Genomic DNA, 8,763 nt, shown 5'->3' on the forward strand with positions numbered 1-8,763 from the left:
GCCCTTGGGCGTGGTACTCGCCCAGAATTTAACCTGTAAGGATCCAGCGTATTTACTATGTGCGTCATCTTCTGCCTCTCCGCCAACACTAAGTCTTGGAAGGCAGGCGTTCATGGTCTGTCCGGCTTGGATTTGCAAGCGTGTCCCGGTTTTCTCTCTCTGGTCCCTGACCTCCTCCTGGGGCGGAGCAACCTGTCAAGAGGTGCCCGATGGCTGGGTGAGCTGGGGAAGAGGATGCGGCAGAAAGAAGGGGATCTGTCCTCACGGTGGAGTCGCAGGGCGGGAGAATGGGCCGATAATCTCCCAGATTCACTTTCTGCTTCACCACAGCCTCTGCCAGGCATTCCAGTGTCTTTCCCGGTCTTCATTCTGTGTGGTTTTCCTTCGGATTTTCTGTAATTGGTCTGCAGGTGGGGAAGCACCCAAGCTGCTGTGTTTGAGGGCAGACAGCCCCTCGGAGAGTGGGCCCCTGGGTGGTGAATTCCCACGAGCAGGCGGAACTCACCTGGGTGATGCGCACTCCAGGATGATGCTGGCATCCTCCCGCACACCTGAGGTCCTTCCCAGTGGACTGCTTGGGTCTCATGGAGGCATCTGTGAGTTGCAAGGACCCACGGGTCCCTGGTGAGGAAGGAAACCCAGAGCCTCTTAGCAGTCTGTACGCTGTGTATTATTTATTTGGTCCGTGTCCTCAGTTTTAGCTCATGCCATGTCTTCTTCAAGAAGTGTTTCTGCTGTGTCTGCCTTTCTGCCCGTCTCGGTCATCCTGATGCTGGCTCCAGGCTGGCCCCACTCTTACTTCTTTTCATTCCATGTCTTCTTTCTGTGTTTTTTTTTTTTTTTTTTTTTGAAAAGTGATCATATTTGTTTTATTGAGTATACAGAGGCAATGCCATGGTCCTGTCATAATATAATTTGGGATCAGTAATCTCTGACTTGGTTAAAGTCTCCATGGGGACCTGCTTCCCAGACTCCTAGACATTATTTGTGACATCACACTTTCTAAGACTAGGGTTTCTGGAGATGGATCTGATGAGAGGAGGGATTCCACTCTGAATACATGCCCGTCGCTCCTGGAAGACAATGGGATTGGAGGAGAGATAGCTTCTTTGGCCACATTTGATTCCTTCTGTCTTGACATCATGGTAACGATTTTTGTGATAGGAGCTGGTGTTACCAGGAGCCACTTAATGGCTGAACCAGCACGGTTGAGGGACAGCTGTCCACCATGCCTCAGGGTTGGTGGTGGGTCAATCTGGAAAGAGACAGCCTGGCTTTAAGAACTGCACAGAAGCCCTTTGGACAGTCCCAGCAGTGCCTGCATTCCACACCAGACTTGTCCTTATTCTGGATTCATAGCCCAGGAGAGAAGTTTTACATAGATCCTACTGATGGGCTCCTCCTCTCAAGTTACTGCCTTGTAGTCGAGGGTGGGAACTCCTTTAGCTCCTCCTTCTCTGGGTGCACCCCTGGCACTTTGTTCATCTTGAGGAAGATCTGATTGATTTCTATGAAGGTCTTGGACTTGGTTTCAGGGATGATCAGGAAGACGTAGATGGTGGTGATAAGACATATCAGAGCAAAAATGACGAAGCTGTAAGCTCCGAGGCCCACTTGGATGAATGGGAAGACCAAGCCCACAGTGAAGTTGGAGAGCCAGTGAACAGTACCCGCCACCATGTAGGCAGCTGGCCGGGAAGACTGCAGGAAGATCTCGGTGACGAGCAGTGCGGGGATGGGACTGGGCCCAAGGGCATGCCCTATGACGTAGGAGATGACACAGGCGATGCTGACGTAGGGCATCCAGGATATCTTGTCCTGCAGAACCAAGGCACCGGTCAGCACGCTGCAGGCGGTGAAACAGATAGAGAAGCCCAGGAGGAGCAGGAATCTCCTCCCCATCAGTTCCACTATGAAAATGGCACAGACAGTTATCAGCACGTTGACAGCACCTGTGCCCGCCGTCACATATTGGACATTGTCCTCATTCACTCCTGCGCTCAGGTAAATCTGGTCTGCATAGTAGTAGATCGCGTTCACTCCGGAGAGCTGCTGGCCAGCCATGAGAACGATGATGGAGATGACCTGCCACCGCAGGGACCTCATCTTGAATAGCTTCAGCACAGAGATGAAGCCTGCAGCCTTCTCAGTCTTGTCCTCCTCCAGGATCTCCTCTATCTCTGCGTCCACGTCGTGCCAGCCACGAAGCCTCCTCAGAGCGTTTTTGGCAGCTGCTTCATCTTTCTTCTGAATCAGCAGGTACCTGGGGCTCTCAGGGAAGAAAGGCAGGAAGAGGAGCTGCAGCACAGCGGGGATCCCAGTCAATCTGAGGAAGATGGGCCAGCCTTCTTCGTTTGCCAGGAGACTCCGAAGACCAAAGATCTGTGAGTGTCCAGGAGTCTTCGACGAAGCCATGGGTCAGTGGTGGTCTGTTGCAGGGTCGGAGCACTGAGTGTGGCACTGTGTGCCCTTTCTGTGGTTTTGTGCTTTATTGCCGTTTGTCAGAGTTCTCTCGGTTCATCTAACAAAGCTCACAGGATGAAAATGTGGGAGGTTGATCCGATCATCCTTTGTCTCTGTGGGGAAGCACCAGGCTGCTGTGTTTGAGGGCAGACAGCCCCTCGGAGGGTGGGCCCCTGGGCTGTGAATTCCATCGAGGGGGCGGAACTCGCCTGGGTGACATGCAGTCCCATCAGGTGCACCTGAGGGATGATGCTGGCGTCCTCCTGCACACCCGAGGCCTGTCGCTTCCTGGGCTGTTGTCCTAGTCAGCTCAGGCTAAGTAACAAAGTACTGCTACCTGGGAGGCCCAAACAGTAGAAATTTATCTGCTCACCATCCTGGAGGCTGGGAGTCTGGGATCAAGATGTGGACACGTTGGTTTCTTCTGGGGCGTCTCTCCCTGGCTTGTAGAAAGGCATCCTTTCTCTGGGTCCGTTTGTGCGTGTCTGTGTCCTAATCTGATAAAGGCAGTAATTGAATTAGATTAGGACCCACCCCAATGACCTCATTTTACTTCAATCCCCTCTTTAAAACTCCTCTCTCTGAGCATAGTCACGTTCCAAGTTCCCAGGTGTTAGGGTGTCAATACATCGATTTGGGACACATTCAGCCCATCAGCCCTGGTGACTCAGCTGGTAAAGAAGCTGCCTGCAATGCATGAGATCTGGGTTCGATCCCTGGGTTGGGAAGATCCCCTGGAGAAGGGAACGGATACCCACTCCAGTATCCTGGTCTGGAGAATCCCAGAACTGTATAGTCCATGGGGTCACAGAGTCGGATGTGACTGAGTGACTTTCACTTTCTTTCTTTTTTCAGCCCATCAAGCTGGGTACAAGTTTCTTGGGCCACATTGAAAGGCGGTGATGGGTTTAGGTGGTGCAGAAGGAAGGGGGGAGTGTGACTGTCACCCCAAAAGGCACTGTGGCATGGTAGAAGGATGCTGGGGTCCCACCTGGAGCCAGACACAGGGTCGCCTGATGGAGGGGGCGCAGGTGAGGGGCGGTCCTGCGATGACTCTCCCCAGTGTCCCCAGCGTGGGTCACTCGTCTGATGCAGGAGCCGGCGGTTCTGTGCGTGTGGCTCTGTCCGTGGATGGCCTTCTCTCCAGCAGGAAGTCTCGGGGTCTGTCAAGGGCTGCTGGCCAAACAGCCTTTTAAATCAGGAATATTTTTCAAACTCCCAAGTTGAACGCCAAGCATATTTCTCTAGTCTTTTAAAAATTGCATTAGCTCTTGCAGCTATGGATTTATGCCTGCTGACAGTTTTGGCTCTGTCTCATATGTTTCGATCCTTAGTACCCTTATATTTATTTTATTATAAACAATACAGTATTTCATATCCGTCTTGCTCCAAAACTTTTACATTTCTAAGTGGTTGATTTTTCTGCTTAAACTTTTATTATTTGTAGCTTTGTCACACGCTGATAAGAAGACAAAAGCTGTATAAATCTTTTGTTTCCAGCACAGATTGAGATCCACGTGGGGTCCGCAGGAATATGAGCGTACGTCCTGAAGGGTGCCTGCCTCACCCACCTGCTGGCCCGTCTCCGCCCTGCCACCCTGTTTATCCGGCCCACAGAGCGCACCTCATCCTGTCTCCCTGCGTGGATAATCATTTTCTTTTTCCTTTGTTGTTTTCTTGCTGTCTCGGTCAGCTCACAAATGTTTCTTACCATCTTTCTCTATCTTTATTTGCATATTTGAACAATGTAAAAATGATCCCCGTGTTCACATTGAGTGTGCTTTTGCTATAAACTCAATTTTTCTTGACTAAAGCGGCTTTCTGTATTTTTTTCAATCTGTGCCCTTCCTTATCTTTTAATTCTATACTCTCCTTTGTTATTTTGTTTTCTGATATCTCTCAAAAGTAGTAAGACATTGCAGTGTTGTTAAAAAAAAAGAAGCAGAAATCCTGATACGAGTTTTTGACACAGTTTTAGTCCTTTCCTCCTTCCCTCTGCTTGCTGGGTTGTAGTTTCTTTTCTTTCTTTTTTTTTCTTGAAATTGAAGCACGGTTGATTGATTTGCATGTTGTGTTTGTCTCAAGCGTGTAGCGCTCTGACTCAGTGATACATCCTTTTTCAGACTCTTTTGTCTTACACGTTATTGTTCGTTTTGTCTCTGCCCGCAGCTTTTTCCCTTTTAGAAAAGAAAATCTGTTGTCATGGTTTAGAAGGCAGGCTTCATGCTTTTTATTCTACCACTTTTCTTTTTTAAACAAACAGTCCTAAATTTATGTTTCTCTAATAATCAAAATCTAAAGAATAACTTCTGACCCCCTTCTTTGGAAGACAGAAGGCTTTCCTCTTTCTCTCTCTCTCTTTTTTCAATTGCTTATTTTTATTTTTAAACATTTTTTGGCTGCATCTCATGGCATGTGGGATATTGGTTCTCCAATCAGAGAAGGAACCTCTGCCCCCTGAAGTGGAAGGCGGGGTCTTAACTGCTGGCCCACGGTGGAAGAACCTCTTCCTCTTCATTCCTTCTCTAAGTGCATCTAAGTCCTCAGAACCTGGAAACCTCACTCTTTCTGCTTTAACGTTTAAATCACCCTGAGGTGTTAAATGCATTCTGTTTGGTTGGCGTTGTTGTATTAATAACTTCATTTTAAATCAGTGTCGGCAGCAACATTCTTCCTAGTGGTTAGGGCTTTTATTCTCTTGTTTCTATCTGGCTCACACTTCCCAGACATGCACTTTCTAGCATGACACCTCCTCGTCGTATGATTTAAAACGGATCCCGTGGGTCTTTGAAGAGTCACGTTTGTGGGGGCATCTTTCTGGGGCTTTCCGATCTTGGGTCCTGAAGCTTCCTACACAGACGTGCCGTCCTCTGGCAGCCTTCATTTTGGTGGGAAACGTGAGCACAACTTGCCTGCAGCTTCTTTCAAGATCATCTACTTATTTTTCCTCTTGGGAGCTTTTCAGACGCCTCGATTTCCCTGAAAATGGATCGCCTGACCACATTTTACTGCTCTCTCTGAGTTTTCACTTTTCCCTGCAGTCTTGTTTCTGGGTGCTTCTGCCGCTTCCTTTTCTACCTCGTTTGGGAGTTCCTAGTAATTGGGGTCAGGTGATGCAAGACCAGAGGATGAGATGGTTGGATGGCATCACTGACTGGATGGACATGAATTTGAGCAAGCTCCGGGAGTTGGTGATGGACAGGGAGGCCTGGCATGCTGCAGTCCGCGTGGTTGCAAAGAGTCAGACACGACTGAGCGACTGAACTGAACTGATGCAAGACCACCATCCTCCCTGGCTTCTTGCTTCCATGTTTTTCTTTTCCTTTTCTTTTGCATTTTGAAAATGTTTCTCAAACTCTTCCTCTGTATCATGGTTTTGCTTTGCTCCGGCTTCCAGCCTGCCATCAAGCCTGCCATCTCTTCCTCCCTTAAAGGTTTTATTACCGCCACTGTGTTGCGTTTCTTCAGATCCAGAGAGGGGGTTATCTAGGGTTCCGTTCGGGATTCTGTTGCTTTGAGCCGCGATGAAAGAAAAGCGAGTTTGAGCCTTGTAAGTGTGAGGACAGGAGAGCGCAGCTAGCCGTCTTGCTCGGGTCAGCAGCGCCCAGCCTCTTGCTCTGGTTTTCATCCTGGTTCGGTTCAGCATCGTGTGTGCTAAGTCGCTTCAGTTGCGTCCGACTCTTTGTGACCCCATGGACTGCAGCCCGCCAGGCTCCTCCGTCCATGGGATTCTCCAGGCAAGGATACTGGAGTGGATTACCACGCCCTCCTCCAGGGGATCTTCCCGACCCCAGGATCCATCTCAGGTCTCTTAAGTCTCCTGCACAGCGTCCCGTCCGTCTAAAGACAGACCTGTGGGCCACGCCTCTGCCTCTTTCCTCCGTGAATGTAGGAGCTGCTGGAAGATGCATCAGAGCCCAGGCCTGGCTGAGCCAGACTTGTGTGTGGGTCTTGCTCTGAGCTGCAGTCCTGGACATGTCGCAGGAGCCTGGTACATCCTCCAAAGGGCGGGTGCCCTGGGGTGGGAGGGCTGCCTGCCTCAGACAGGCCCCCTCCCTTTCTCTTCACTGCACCCCAAATCTGCGCCTCTGTTCCAAGGATCTGGAGCAATGGTCTGAGGGTGACGTAATGCTTGCAAAATATACGGAGCTGTGCCCAGCTCCTCGTAAATGTTTAATCCACTTCAGCTACTTTTATTGTTAACTCAAAAACCCCACTTTTATTGCAGTCTAATGTGCTTTATAGACATGTACGCGTGGCTGTGGATTGAATTGTGTTCCTCCAGGATTCATATGCTGAAGTCTTAAACCCCCAGGACCCCAGAACGTGGCCTTGTTTGCTGATAGGATTGGTGCAGGCATCATTAGTTAAGATGAGGCCGTTAGTGCGGGCTCTTCCCCAGTCTGACCCGTGTCCCTGTCAAAAGGGGATATTTGGATGCAGACACACCCAGGGAGGAGGCCATGTGAGGATGGAGCCGGGAAGCAGAGTGATGCTTCCACAAGCCAAGGATCGTGGAAGATGCTGGCAACCTTCAGAAGCCGGGAGAGAGGCCTCGGGAGGAACCAGCCCTGCTGACACCTTGATCTCGGACTTCTGGTCTCTGGAACCGAGACAATTTCTGCTGTCTAGGTCCCCAGTCTACGTTACAGCAGCTCTGGGATGCTAAAACCTGCCTACCCCTTCTCCAGGGGATCTTCCTGACCCAGGAATCGAACTGGGGTCTCCTGCATTACAGGCGGATTCTTTACCAACTGAGCTATCAGGGAAGCTCACAGTAACACACATATCTTTGTATATTTCGCATGGTAAGTGGGTTTTTATGAGCTGGACACGCTATGTAGCTAGCACAGTGCCCAGGTCAAGAGAAAGAGCATACTGAACACCCAGCAGACGCTCCCTCCCAGCCCTAGGGGACAGAGCCGGGTTTCCTGCCCTCGGTGGGACACAGGCCTGCCTCCTCGCTCCCCACGAGGCCGGGTGCTATGTGAGTCCTCCTCCTCCTCCTCCTCCTCGTCAGGGCTGTGTGTCCACTGTGGGCATCGGCGGCTTCCAGCTTGAGGCGATCACCGTGGCAGCTGCTGTGAATGTTCCAGCAGGCGTCTATGGGACCTCAGGGGTGTGTTTTCCCCGCATGTCCTGGGTGTGACCCTGGGATCGTGGGGTGGGCGAGCGTTCCACCAAACGTGTTTCCACGGGGCCAGCGCCACTTCCGCCCCCACCAGCAGTGGTGTGAGGGCTCAGCTGGGCCGCAGCCTTGCCAACACTTGGGATTATCTGTCTTTTCATTTTAGTTAGGCTGGCGGGTATGGAAGGGTGTCACGTGACGGTTTGAAAATTTGCGATTTCCTGGTAACCGGTGATGTTGGACTTCTTTTGATATGCTTGTCTCCACTGAGGTTTCCTCTTTTGCGAAGTGCTCGTCACGTTTTCTGCCCATTTTTCTATGCTGTTGTCAACATTTCTGTACACATTTATATGAATTCTTTACCTGTTTTAAGTCCTTTTTCACTTGCAAGAATTGAATGGCTCCTTATGGTGTCTCTTGATGACAAGAAATTGTTTCCAATATAGTCTAATTTATCAAACGTTTTGAGGCAAATGCTTTCTGTGCTTGTTTAAGAAATCTTCGCTTAGGCTGAAGTCATGAAGACGTTTACTTGTGTTTTCCTCTGAAAGCTTTGTTGTTTTATGTTTCCCCGGCAGGTCTCAGCCCACCTGGATTTATCGTGGTGTATGGTGTGAGGTAGGGGTCAAGATCGTTCCTCCATCTGACTGTCCAGTCGACTCAGTGCTGTTGTCTGAAGGATGGTCCTCCCCGTCCGTCTTGACTAGCTCTGCGTTATCACCTTCGTTACAGGTCACCTGACCGACCACACAGGGGTGGGTGGGTTTCTGGGCCCTCTTGCGTCCCATCCACCAGTTTGTCTGTCTGATGAAGAAGAACTAAAGAGCCTCCTGATGAAGGTGAAAGAGGAGAGAGAAAAACCTGGCTTACAAGTCGGCATTAAAAAAGCTGCGATCAAGGCATCTGGTCCCATCACTTCATGGCAAATAGAAGGGGAAACAGTGACAGTGGCAGCCTCACCGCTGATGCTCTTTTTGGCCATCACTCACCCTCCCGGGAGGAGGGCAGCTCCCTGCACGGGGGTCTGGTTTCCTCTTCCGTCCCCGCGGGGGGCGGGCTGAAGTCCCTGCCCAGGACTGCAGAGCAGGTGACCGTGATTGCTGCATGCTTAGTCTGTGACCGGCTGACCGCTCCTGCGGGACTCGTGTCCTGCTCCCCCCCTCCCCACCCAG

The 8,763-nt window shown here is 50.6% G+C and overlaps 1 pseudogene; it reads right to left on the reverse strand.

Annotated features, from left to right (window-relative positions):
* Window positions 1-861: 861 nt before the first annotated feature.
* LOC136153068 (solute carrier family 2, facilitated glucose transporter member 5 pseudogene) lies at window positions 862-2,415 on the reverse strand (annotated as a pseudogene).
* Between the last annotated feature and the right edge of the window lie 6,348 nt (window positions 2,416-8,763).

Source organism: Muntiacus reevesi, chromosome 22, assembly GCF_963930625.1.
Source record: "Muntiacus reevesi chromosome 22, mMunRee1.1, whole genome shotgun sequence".
In the NCBI taxonomy this organism is placed as follows: domain Eukaryota; kingdom Metazoa; phylum Chordata; class Mammalia; order Artiodactyla; family Cervidae; genus Muntiacus; species Muntiacus reevesi.